The sequence below is a fragment of the Mobula birostris genome, chromosome 24, assembly GCF_030028105.1.
Source record: "Mobula birostris isolate sMobBir1 chromosome 24, sMobBir1.hap1, whole genome shotgun sequence".
NCBI classification, from domain to species: domain Eukaryota; kingdom Metazoa; phylum Chordata; class Chondrichthyes; order Myliobatiformes; family Myliobatidae; genus Mobula; species Mobula birostris.
In genome coordinates, this window is record NC_092393.1 from 28254969 (window position 1) to 28268557 (window position 13589).

Here is a 13589-nt window from a genome sequence, read left to right on the forward strand (position 1 = left end):
CTCGATCCGAGATATCGCGGACCTTGGCACCAGGGAGGCAACAGACCATCCGGGATTCTCGATCTCTTCCACAGAACCTCTTATCTGTCCCCCTAACTATCAAATCCCCTATCACTACTGCTCTGCTCTTTTCCCTCCTTGCTTTCTGAGCTGAGGGTCCAGTCTCGGTGCCAGAGACACAACCACTGCAATTTGTCCCTGGCAGGTTGTCCCCATCAACAGTATCCAAAATCATATGCTTATTATTGGTGGGAACGGCCACAGGGGTGCTCTGCTCATTCTGTCTATTCCCCTTCCCTCTCCCGACAGTCACCCAGCTACCTGTCTCCTGAATCTTAGGAGTGACTATCTCTCTGTAACTCCTGTTTATTTCTGCCTCTGCCTCCCGAATGATCTGAAGTTCATTCAGTTCCAGCTCCAGTTCCCTAACTCAGTTTGTCAGGAGCTGCAGCTAGATGCACCTTTTACAGGTGTAGTCATCAGGGACAATTGTGCTCGCCCTGACTTCCCACATACTGCAAACGGAGCACTCAACTGCCCTAACTGCTGCATCCATTACCTACTCTTAAGGTAATTAATTTAATTAAAGGAACTTACACGGCCTTACCTCACTTGGAACGAAGCTCGTCCTCAGCTTCTGCTCGCCCAAGCCTCTCGAGCCAAAGCCTTCCTACTCTGTCTCCCTCTACTCCGTTGCCCTCCGCTGCCTCACGGTCCGACTTTCACGCACTTGTGCTGTCGTGCCCCATTCAACCACCGAAGAAATGACCGACCCTTCTCAATCTGCTCACTTTTTAACTCTCCCACTGCCTCACGGTCCAACTTTCACGCACTTGCGCAGTCGTGCCCCGTTCAACTGCCGAAGAAGTGACCCAAAGAAATGACCGAAGAAATAGTTCCAAAGAGAATGATAATCACATCATGTTCTCGACTTCCATTTACACTTAATGCATCCAAACTCCTGCTCCACCTCTGGGTTCATAACTAATACCAGCAAAGGAACAGTTATTTGCTGAAGAGGGAGAGGGATCTTTTCTGGATATGTGCCCTCAGTCTCTTTTTCAATCTTTTTATTAATTTCAAAATATAGAAACAAAACATAGCAATAATACAGATAATATGAGATGTATTGTTACATTTAAAAAAAGAGTAATTGCAAAACCAAATAGTGGAAATTACCAAAACTCCCATACATGTAGAACTGATCACGGATAATATAAAGCAAAACAAAAGGAAAAAGACAAAAAAAAGAAAAAAAAACCCATCCCAAAAGAAAAAAAAACAACTAAGCTAAACTAAAAGACTTGGGCAAAACTAACAACTTAAAAATGGAAAAGAAGAAAACCTCAGCGTTGACGCCTCCATTCCCCTCCAACAACAGTACAGAGAAATAAAACCAGTTTGGAAATGATCAAATTACATCAAATGAAAATACTGAATAAATGGCCTCCAAATTTTTTCAAACTTAATAGAAGGGTCATAAACTGCACTTCTAATTTTCTCCAAATTCAGACACACCATAGTTTGTGAAAACCAATGAAATACTGTAGGAGGGTTGATCTCTTTCCAATTCAACAAGATGGACCTTCTAGCTATTAAAATAAGAAATGCAATCATCCTTCATGATGAAGAGGTTAAATTATTTGAGTCTATCATTGGTAGTCCAAAGATAGCAGTAATTGGATGAGGTTGTAAGTCTATATTTAGGACCGTTGAAATAATATCAAAAATATCTTTCCAATATTTCTCCAACAAGGGACATGACCAAAACATGTGAGTTAAAGAAGCAATCTCAGACTGGCATCTGTCACATATTGGATTAATATAAGAGTAATAACGAGATAGTTTATCTTTGGACATATGAGCCCTGTGAACTACTTTAAACTGTATCAACCTATGCTTAGCACATACAGAAGATGAATTCACCAACTGAAGAATTTTTTCCCATTTTTCAGTCGGTATATTAATCTCAAGTTCTCTTTCCCAGTCAGCTTTAATTTTATTAGAGGCATCAGGACATAAATTCATAATTATATTATATACAATTGCTATTACACCTTTCTGAGAAAGATTTAAGTCTAAGATTTTTTCCAAAGTGTCCATTGGATATGGGTGTGGAAAATTAGGAGAGACAGTAATTAAAAAGTTTCTAATCTGTAAATATCTAAAAAAGTGAGATCTGGGTAAGTTATATTTATTAGAGAGTTGATCAAAAGACATAAAACAGTTATCCAAGAATAAATCGCGAAAAGATATTATACCTTTGGTTTTCCAATCAAGGTAAGCTTGATCCATCATGGAAGGTTGAAAAAGAAAATTTGATATAATGGGACTTGCTAGAATGAATTGATTAAACCCAAAAAATCTTCGGAATTGAAACCATATACGTAAAGTATGTTTAACTATTGGGTTATTCATTTGTTTATATGATTTAAAAGAAGTAAAAGGAAGTAAAGTTCCTAAAACCGAACCCAAGGAAAACCCTTGTAATGAATTAGATTCAAGATTTACCCAATGAGGGTTTAAAGATGCGTCCAAATCTTATAGCCAAAATTTTAAATATCGAATATTAATTACCCAATAATAGAATCTAAAATTTGGGAGGGCAAGTCCCCCCTCCTTCTTGGATTTCTGTAAATATCTTTTACCTAACCTAGGATTTTTATTCTGCCAAATATATGAGGAAATTTTTGAATCTACGTTATCAAAAAAAGATTTTGGGATAAAAATTGGAACCGATGAAATATATACAAAAATTTAGGCAAAATGATCATCTTAATAGCATTAATCCGACCAATCAAAGACAAAGAGATTGGGGACCATTTGGTAAATAAAAGTTTAATCTGATCAATTAAAGGTAAAAAATTAGCTTTAAATAAATCTTTATATTTTTTGGTAATTGTTATCCCTAAGTATATAAATGAATCAGTAACCAATTTAAATGGTAAACGTCCATAAATAGGTACATGCTTATTTAAAGGGAATAATTCACTCTTACTAAGATTCAATTTGTAACCAGAAAAGTTACTAAATTGAGCTAACAGATCTAAGATAGCAGGAATTGACTTCTCCGGGTTAGAGATATATAACAACAAATCATCTGCATATAATGATAGTTTATGTATTTCGTTTCCACGGGTAATACCAACAATATCTGGCGAGTCACGGATAGCAATTGCTAAAGGTTCAAGAGCAATATTAAATAGTAAAGGACTAAGAGGGCAACCTTGCCTAGTACCGTGAAAAAGACGGAAAAAAGGAGATCTATAATTATTTGTACAGACCGAGGCTACCGAGGAGTAACATAACAATTTAATCCAAGATATAAATGTCAAATTAAAATTAAATTTCTCAAGAACATTAAATAAATAAGGCCATTCAACTCTGTCAAAGGCTTTCTCATCACCTAATGAGATAATACATTCCGGGGTAGTAAGTGAGGGGGTATAAACAATATTCATTAACCTCCTAATATTAAAAGATGAATAGCAATTTTTAATGAATCCGGTTTGATCCATGGAAATAATTTGAGGTAACACCTTCTCCAGTCTAGTAGCTAGAATTTTTGAAAAAATTTTTGAATCTACATTCAGAAGAGATATCGGTCTGTAGGATGCACAATCCGTAGGATCTTTATTCTTTTTAAGAATTAAGGAAATAGAGGCTTCATAAAACGATTGTGGTAATTTACCTAAACTAATTGCTTCCTTAAATATTCTAGACAACTTAGAAGAAAGAATGGAGGAAAAAAATTTTTTAAATTCCACTGTAAACCCATCGGGACCGGGTGCTTTACCGGAATTTAATGATGAGATTGCAGTTATTATTTCTTCCTCTGAAATGGAAGTTTCTAATGATAGGCAATCTTCGGGAGATAGTTTCGGAAAACTCAATTTACTTAAAAAATCATGCATGAAATTAGAATCATGAGGAAAATCAGAATGATATAAAGAGGTATAAAATTCTTGAAAGGTTTGGTTTATCCCAACATGATCAACTGTGAAAGTATCATCCTGTTTGCGGATCTTAGTAATTTGACGTTTAACCGATTCAAATTTCAATTGGTTAGCCAGTAATTTACCCGATTTATCACTATGAATATAAAAATCACTTCTAGTTCTCATTAATTGATTTTCGATCAAGGATGTTAATAATAAGCTATGTTCCAATTGGAGTTCAACTCTGTGTTTGTACAGCTCCTTGCTAGGAGAAATAGCATATTTTTTTATCAACTTCTTTAATTTTATCAACCAGTAGAAGTATTTCATTGTTAATATGTCTTTTCAAACCGGCCGAATAGGAAATAATCTGACCACGGATATAAACTTTAAAGGCGTCCCAAACAGTTCTGTTGGAAACTTCATCCGTAGTATTAGTTGAAAAGAAGAAATCAATCTGCTCCTTTATAAATTTGACAAAGTCCTGATCTTGAAGCAAAATAGGGTTAAATCGCCATTGTCTGGTAGTACAAAAGGTATCCATTAACTTGATGGAAAGTTTCAATGGAGCATGATCTGAAATAGCAATAATGTCATAATTACAATCAACTACATATGGAATCAAACGAGAGTCAATCAGGAAATAATCGATTCGGGAAAAAGAACAGTGAACATGTGAAAAAAAGGAGAATTCCTTATCATTTGGATGTAGAAATCTCCAAATTTCTGAAATCCCAGCATCCAACATAAAAGAGTTGATAATAGTAGCCGACTTATTCGGTAAAGCCGGACTACTTGTGGATCTATCCAACATGGGATTCAAACATAAATTAAAATCACCGCCCATTATCAACATATACTCGTTTAAATTAGGAAGGGAAGTAAGTAAATGTTTAAAGAATTCAGGATAATCCACATTCGGAGCATAAACATTAACCATAGCGACCTTTTTATTAAAAAGTACCCCTGTAATTAACAGAAATCTGCCATTAGGATCTGAAATGATGTCTTGATGAATGAATGTAATTGAGGGATCAATAAAAATTGAAACGCCTTTAATTTTGGCTTGAGCATTTGAGTGGTATTGTTGTTCTTTCCAAAACTTAAAGAAGCGTTGACTGTCCTCTTTCCTTACATGAGTCTCTTGAGCAAAGATAATATGAGCATTCAGTCTTTGGAATATTTTGAAAATCTTTTTCCGTTTTATTGGATGGTTTAAACCATTTGTATTCCAAGAGACAAAATTAATAGAATGAGCCATAACTAAAAATTAACCCTTTGGTGAGTAAAGGGTTAACCATAATGTGAGCTCATGAAATCGGAAGAGGACTCAGTCTCATACTGAGGATATATGACACTGAAATAGTGACTCCATTAATTAAATTTATTTTTAGTTCTGGTAATATTCTCAAATAATTGTTATAACTTAAATCCAACTGAATAGTTTTTAAGAAACATTTAAAATAATTCAAAAGTCTTTGACAATTTATTGTCAAGGTACTTCAGGGCCAGGGCCTCGGGATATGATACCTGCTACCTACTCTCTGCTTGGAACCCTCTTCACATCACAGAAGGACTTCCAAATGTGGAGGTTAGTTTATCTGATACAGCATATCCAGAAATAGTTAGCATAGGCTGATGGCTGGGCCCAGGATGATTCTGACCAAAACTATCTCATCTAAATTTAACTATGAACATCTTACACACTCCAGAGGACCAGTTTCTGTCTGGTGCTTCTGGTCCAAAATCCATGTGTTGCCAATCTATTACACTCTACTCTCACATTCTAATAATCACTTAATTTATTTAGTTAAATAGAAATGTGTCCTGTCTTGCTTGTTTAATACATGTAATTTGTATCAAACATTACCGATATCATAATTATGATTCAGATACTTTACTGCTTTGTCTATCTTTTAATGGAGCTCAATTTTGTTCACTTCATTGATTTTCCTGAATTACTGCCAGATTTAAATAGTGAAAGCAAAAAAGTGCATTCTTTTTTCTGAACAAGAAAAATGTGAGGTAGAGTTGGTAAGGAAAGTAGAAGAGAAAATATGGATAGATACTTTATTGATCCCAAATGAAATTACAGTGTCACAGTAGCTTTACAAGACCATAAGACATAGGAGCAGAATTAGGCCATTTGGCCCATTAGGTCTGCTTCGCTTCTCAATCATAGCTAATCCTTTTTCTCCTCCTCAGCCCCACTCAGCCTTCTGCACATAACCTTTCTAATCAAGAACCTATCAAATTCTGCCTTAAATACATCCAACGACCTTGCCTCAGCGGCTGCTTGTGGTGCAAAATTCCACAAGTTCACCGCCCTCTAGCTAAAGAAATTTCTCCACATCTCTGTTTTAAATGAGAGGTGACCCGATCGAGGTGCATAAGATGATGAGAGGCATTGATCACATGGATAGTCAAAGGCTTTTTGCAGGGCTGAAATGGATAACATGAGAGGACATAGTTTTAAGGTGCTTGAAAGTAGCTACAAGGGGGATGTCAGAGGTAAGTTTTTCACACAGAGAATGGTGGGTGCGTGGAATGCACTGCCAGTGAATGTGGTAGTGGCAGATACAATAGGGTCATTTAATAGACTTTTAGGTGGGTACATGGAGCTTAGAAAAATAGAGGGCTATGTGGTAGGAAAATTCTAGGCAGCTTCTAGAATAGGTCACATGGCCAGCACAACATTGTGGGGTGAAGGGCCTGTAATGTGCTGTAGATTTTCTATGTTGTATATTCTAACTCATTCTCAATATTGTTTAATTATTTATTGTTATTATTTTTTTGTATTTACACAATTTGTCTTCTTTTGCACATTGATTGTTTGTCAATATTGTGCAGTTTTTAATTGATTCTGTTTTATTTCTTTGTTCTTCTGTGAATGCCTGCAAGAAAATGAATCTCGGGTAGTATTTTGTGACATTCTCTCCCATCTATCTGCTGCTCCTGGATGGGGTCCCACACTTACCTGAAACCTTTCTTGATATGCTGTGAAATGACAAAACTCTTGAAGGGAAGTGCAAGAAGACTACTCAGTAGCATCCCAAGCTTTGGTTCTCCAACACTTTTGAATGTTGTTGCTTTGGGCCCATAACCATGAGTTATTGGACAGCTGCACAATTACATATTAGCAATCCCTTTGTTATCAATGAACTTCCAGACCATAATATTTTAAATTTTAGAGTTTGATTTGCAAATATACTGGAAGCTGTCTTGTTTTTTTTAATAGCCTGTTATTGACATTTGAAGTCGGAGGGCAGAAATTTGCTGGATGGATACAACCCTAAAAAAGTATGACAACAACTACCTGCAGCTCTGCATGCTTTGAGAGGTTGGGCAGGACTTGAATTAACCCCTGCCTAAGCAAGGAGTTGGACCCGTTGTACTTTGCCTCCCGCCACAATTGGTCGACAGTGGATGCAATGGCACTGACTCTCCACTCGGCCTTGCACTACTTTGACGACAGCTGCTCTTTATTGATTACGGCTCAGCATTCAACACCATAATCCCCTCAGTACTAATGAATAAGCTTCAAAATCAGGGCTTCTGTACCTCCCTCTACAACTGGATCCTTGTCTTCCTCATCAGGAGACCACAGTCAGAGCGGATGAGAAATAACATCTGCTCTTTGCTGGCAATCAACAGGGACACACCGCAAGGACGCATGCTTAGCCTGCTATTCTAATCTCTCTGCACCAATGACTACGTGGTTGGGCATCTATAAATTCACAGGCGACACAGCTGTTGTTAGAATCTCAGGTGGTGACAAAGGGGCATGCAGGAGTGAAAAAGGTCAGCTAGCTGAGTGGTGTTGCAACAGCAACCTCGCACTCAACATCAGTAAGACCAAGGAATTGATTGCGGACTTCAGAAAGGGAAGTGAAGGGAACACACACAAGACCTCCTGAAGGCGATCAGCAGTGGAAAGGACGAGCAGTTTCAAGTTCCTAGGTGTCAACGTCTCTGAAGCCCAACATATAGATACAATTACTTAGCAGGCACACTGACAGCTATATTTGATTAGGAACTTGAGGAGATTTGGTATATCACCAAAGACACTAGCAAATTTTGACAGAAGTACAATAGAGAGCTTTCTAACTGCTTGCCAACCATCTGCTATGGTGGCGTTAATGCACTGCGTCAAAAAAACGCCGCAGAGGGCTGTAAGCTCAACCAGCTCTGTCATGGGCGCAAGTCTGTCTGCCACCGAGGACATTGTCAAAAAGTGATGTCTCAAAAGGTGGCACCCACCCTTAAGGACCCCACCACCCAGGATGTTGTCGTGTGAACAGTCACTGGAGAGAAGTACTTGTAGATATGGGGTAGTCTCTTTACTGGACAAAATGAGATACAGCAGACATCATACTGAGACCTTTTTGGAATGAAAGATCTGCTGGACCCAACACTACACGACATTTTATATGCTAAAGATCAAAGAAAAATTCCTTATTCCTTTGAACTACATACCATCCTCACACCTCCCTCTTCACACCCACAGGACTGACACCCAAATAATGAATTTAATCAGCATTGCCTGGTCTTCCAATTAACTGCGATTCACAGTCTTAGGAGCCCATTGTTCAGAGCTGTGTTTTAGATTTAATCCACGGTTCATATTCGCATCTGAAGACTGAAGTCATTTGCTGACCCCAGAGAATGCTCTTCTAATTACTACCATCAGGGATGAGGTGCAGGGGCCGAAAGACACACCTTCAGCATTTTAGAAACAGCTTCTTCCTCCCTGTCATCAGATTTCTGAACAGACAACTCATGAACACTATCTCAATATCTTGCTCTCTTTTTGCATTACTTGTTTTTATATATTATTATTACAATCTATTGTACATGTTATGTATTACACTGTACTGCTGCTACAAAACAATACATTTCACATACCAGTGAATATAAACTATGCAGTATTCTGATTTTGACTCTGACACCTGCTGTCCATGCAACTCTGCTAATGTCAGTAGACTTCTGACCATAGCTAAATTCTGCCCTCTGGAAATCTTATCTGAGGTGCATGAGCAGAAGACTAACTTTGTGTATGATGATTAAAGAAAATCACAGACCTGTTTACGAAGGGATGGATTATGATCTCTTGTGCATAACTGAAGAAAGCCTGTTTGAAGGCATATGCTTCATCAGACAGCTTCTTTCAACGTATGCTTGACATTCTGGTGTAAAATTAAATCAGTCTGCATGCAGCGATCTTTTCACCATTTTTAAGGATGGAGAGTTATCAATTTCCTTTGTCTACCCATCATAAATGACTAATGAAAATGCTTCAGAGCCTGGTTATTAAGCACAATGAAATTTATGCCTCATATTCAGGGGAGCTGAAGCCCCACTTAACTGCATGTTTGAAACAAGTTTCAAGATGATCATTGGTGTTTTGATACATGATCATATTTGGCCTCAATCCCAATGGACAACTTTTGAAAATACGTTCAGAAGCACATTCCAAAGCTGTAATGTAGAAACAGCTGTTCAGCAAGTACACCATCGCACATTCATGCAGTGAAACTTTTTGAAAATTGGTGAGGGGGGTGTAAGTGTGGGGAGGGTGGAGAATTTCCACCACCTATCAGTATCAGCGGCGTTTTAATAGTCCTAGTGATATTTATTTACTTATTTAGATAATCTTTTTTTTTCTTTTAATGACTCTTGTTGGCAATAATTTGACCTTGGCCAGGATATTTCTGGATGCAGGGATGACTGTGGATATAACTGATTGCCAAAGTGTTAGGCCATTACTTACACCCAGCAGGTGTCTTCAAGAAGAAAAAGACAACATGCATCATTTCCAGGGGTGGACCTTTAAATATTAAAATTCTGATTAAATTGACAGAGTCCAATGAAGAACGCAAAGCTGAAGACACCTTAGGGATTTTTATGCTGAATTGACTGCACCACCACTGTGACAAATCCTGTGAGTGAAGGGAGGGCAAATATTAATTTTTTGTGACTAGTGTCCAGAGGGAAAATCTGTTGACGGTAAGCCTGAATGATACATGTTCCCTGTCATGGAGAAATGGTGCAGCTCACAATGTGGAATTAATTTGTTACAATTACTTGCTGCCTTAGCCAGACATAATTGAGGATGATAACTGGGAGCTGAGGAATATATTTTAAATAATCGAGAAGATAAAGAAGTCCTTTTATATTACTGCTACAGCATATTAAGAAGGGCTGATATATTGCTCTTCAGGCCTGACTGTCTGATTTATCCTGCCAGAGAGGGAGAGGGTGGGGGAGATGTTCTTATTCTGCAGAGAGCCTCAATGCCTTCCAGACATATGCTGACAAGGAAGCTGAAGCAGATATCCCTTGGGTTAACAGTCACAATCTTATCCTTCATGATCTAATTCCTTCTTCCATCTAAAACAAACCGATGTAAAAGTTAACGAAGAACTTAAGATATTTGGAACGACTGTTTTTGAAATCATAAAAATGTGCGTCATGCATGGTAAAACCTGGAAAATTGAAAGCAGTTATATGGGATATTAACTGGTTTGAAATTGCATAGCACAAGAATCATAACAGAAAAACTAGAATTTGCCTTGAGGAAATAATTTTTGCATTTATATAAAGCCCTTAATTTAAGAAAATTGCCTTGGTAGGAGTTAAGTATGACATTATTATTAAGCTTATACAGTGGTAAGTACAATGTAATCAAATTTAGTCAGGGCACTAAGGAAAGTGTGGTAGAGAATTGGTTATACTCATAGTTGGAAAGATTCTGATATATAGGCAAATGAAATGAGAAGAAACAACGTATTTGGATGCAAGTTAAAATAACAATGAATGGATTTGAAAGAGTGAATTATAACAGATGAGTGAACACCCCAATATATCAAAAAACACAGCATCATCAATTGAATCTTCATTAAACAGAGAGATTCCGATTCTGATAGCAACAAGCAGAAAGTTATTATATTAAAGGACGTTTTAAGAAGTGGATTAAAGTATGTTTGTCAGCTTCATAGTGCCGATTGGGGGATTTCTTGCAAACAGATATAATGAGGGCTTCAGACCAATGATCTCACTGTGGCAGCCAGGAATCAGCCATTCCCTTAAAAGTAAGCCCCAGCCTTATGCAGATCCCACTGCATTTGTGTCTCTGCTCCATTCCAGTATTCCCCTTGGAGTTCAGTAATGGAGCCATAGTCTTGTACTTGTTTTCTTGTACTATGTTGGGAATTTGAACTTTTGGCCCCATTGTCATGGTGTGCTCTCAGACCCAGGTGGGCAGGGTTGTCAGGCTTTCAATCGCAAGAAAGTGCTGACAGTGACTCGAGACCAGGAGCAGAGGATGACAGGCTCACAGCTCGACCCAGGAGCAGGAGAATGACAGAATCTCCAGGAAGAGACAGAAACAAGAGGTTAGACACAGGAATACCAACAGAGCATCAGGACAAGCAACCGAACTACACCACAAGACAGTTCATTCTCTCCAACACAATGACCCCAAGGACTGAATGAGAGTCCTCTTTAAAATAATCATAGGATGCAGAAAACATGTGTCAACCACAATTAACTTGACAAGATTAAACTGAAAACACAAGAGCTTAACAACTCTAGTTAAGATGTTGACAGATGCTCAAAAGCCTTAGAAGCTCAACACTCTGTGGCAAGCCTCAGGGCTCATGATGCCTGTACTGTGCTGGTAGTTTGTTTGTAGCTGTCTTGGTATGTTTTCATTAATACTATATTTTTGTGTACTCTTACTGCTTAAAGAAAGTGTGATACTTTTAAATGCTTTTGAGTATGAGACTTTGAGAGGAGACAAGCCTCTCCAAGCTTTGTCACCTGTTACAGTGTCTCAGTAACATGTCAAGGAAGTATTAATGCTCATTGATGCCCAGTGCAAAGATTCACCTCAATTAGCCCTCTACAACCAGTTGGGGAAGTGAAGGTGGGTATAGACAATATGCAATGAGTCTGAGTGATAGTTCCAGCAAGATTTAGGTCAGTTATGCACAATATGTCTTTCAGTTTAATTATTTAGTTCACTGCAAAGGCAATAATACCACAGTAAAGCTCTGGCTCCCATGCTGGATAGTGCAGTCCTCTCACAGGCTGGGTTCCCATTTCCTGTGCTCTCCTTCAGGCACCAGAGCTTCACCCCCTGATTACCTTTGTATTTGTATCAGTTTTCAAGGTACACATTGGCAATCTATCAATGGATGGAGAATTCCCAAGGTTTACAGCAATACTGCATAAAGTGATTTCTTCTAATCTCACGTTTCGTTTCGTGACTGGCACTATTGATGATGCAGCATGAGGATATAAAAAACAGGAACAGGAGTAACCATGTGACCCTTTAGGGTTATGCTGCTTCTCCTTAAGATCATAGCTGATCTTCTGCCTTGGTCCTATTTGCCACCACTAGAAATCAATCAATCACCATCACCATATCCTGTGATTTCCTTTAATGGCTAGAAATCAATCAATCACCATCATCATATCCCGTGATTTCCTTTAATGACTAGAAATCAATCAATCAGCATCATCGTATCCCGTGATTTCCTTTAATGTCTAGAAATCAGTCAATCGCCATCATCATATCCCGTGATTTCCTTTAATGACTAGAAATCAATCAATTGCCATCCTCATATCCCGTGATTTCCTTTAATGACTAGAAATCAATCAATCACCATCATCATATCCCGTGATTTCCTTTAATGACTAGAAATCAATCAATCGCCATCATCATATCCCATGATTTCCTTTAATGACTAGAAATCAATCAATCAGCATCATCGTATCCCGTGATTTCCTTTAATGTCTAGAAATCAATCAATCGCCATCGTCATATCCCGTGATTTCCTTTAATGACTAGAAATCAATCAATCGCCATCATCATATCCCATGATTTCCTTTAATGACTAGAAATCAATCAATCGCCATCATCATATCCCGTGATTTCCTTTAATGACTAGAAATCAATCAATCGCCATCATCATATCCCGTGATTTCCTTTAATGACCAGAAATCAATCAATCGCCATCATCATATACCGTGATTTCCTTTAATGACCAGAAATCAATCAATCGCCATCATCATATCCCGTGATTTCCTTTAATGACCAGAAATCAATCAATCGCCATCATCATATCCCGTGATTTCCTTTAATGACCAGAAATCAATCAATCGCCATCATCATATCCCGTGATTTCCTTTAATGACTAGAAATCAATCAATCGCCATCATCATATCCCGTGGTTTCCTTTAATGACTAGAAATCAATCAATCGCCATCATCATATCCCGTGATTTCCTTTAATGACTAGAAATCAATCAATCGCCATCATCATATCCCATGATTTCCTTTCATGACTAGAAGTCAATCAATCCCATTCAGCTTTCTGAATTAAAAAAACCCTGAGATTTCTGAGTGACAAAGTTTCATCTTAGTTGAATCCTAAGCAGCCTGCTTCTTATTCTGCAACAGTGCTCCATGGCCCTAGATTTCTCAGCCAGAGGAATCATCATGTATTTGGATATGATGTTTCTCATTCTTCTGAACACTGGAAAATACAGACTCCGTCCAATCAATCCATCTTGATACAGCACACCCTCAATCTAAAACCAACAGTTCTTCTGAACTGATCCATCAGACAGGAACTTGAGCTCTCAG

The 13589-nt window shown here is 38.0% G+C and overlaps 2 protein-coding genes across 15 annotated transcripts in view; one reads left to right on the plus strand and one right to left on the minus strand.

The window, feature by feature from the left end:
* Nucleotides 1-13589, minus strand: part of fbxw10 (F-box and WD repeat domain containing 10) — a 377757-nt gene that overhangs the window by 339283 nt on the left and 24885 nt on the right. The gene's annotated exons all lie outside the window — the stretch shown is intronic.
* arhgap44a (Rho GTPase activating protein 44a) overlaps nucleotides 1-13589 on the plus strand; it is a 310890-nt gene that overhangs the window by 217240 nt on the left and 80061 nt on the right. The gene's annotated exons all lie outside the window — the stretch shown is intronic.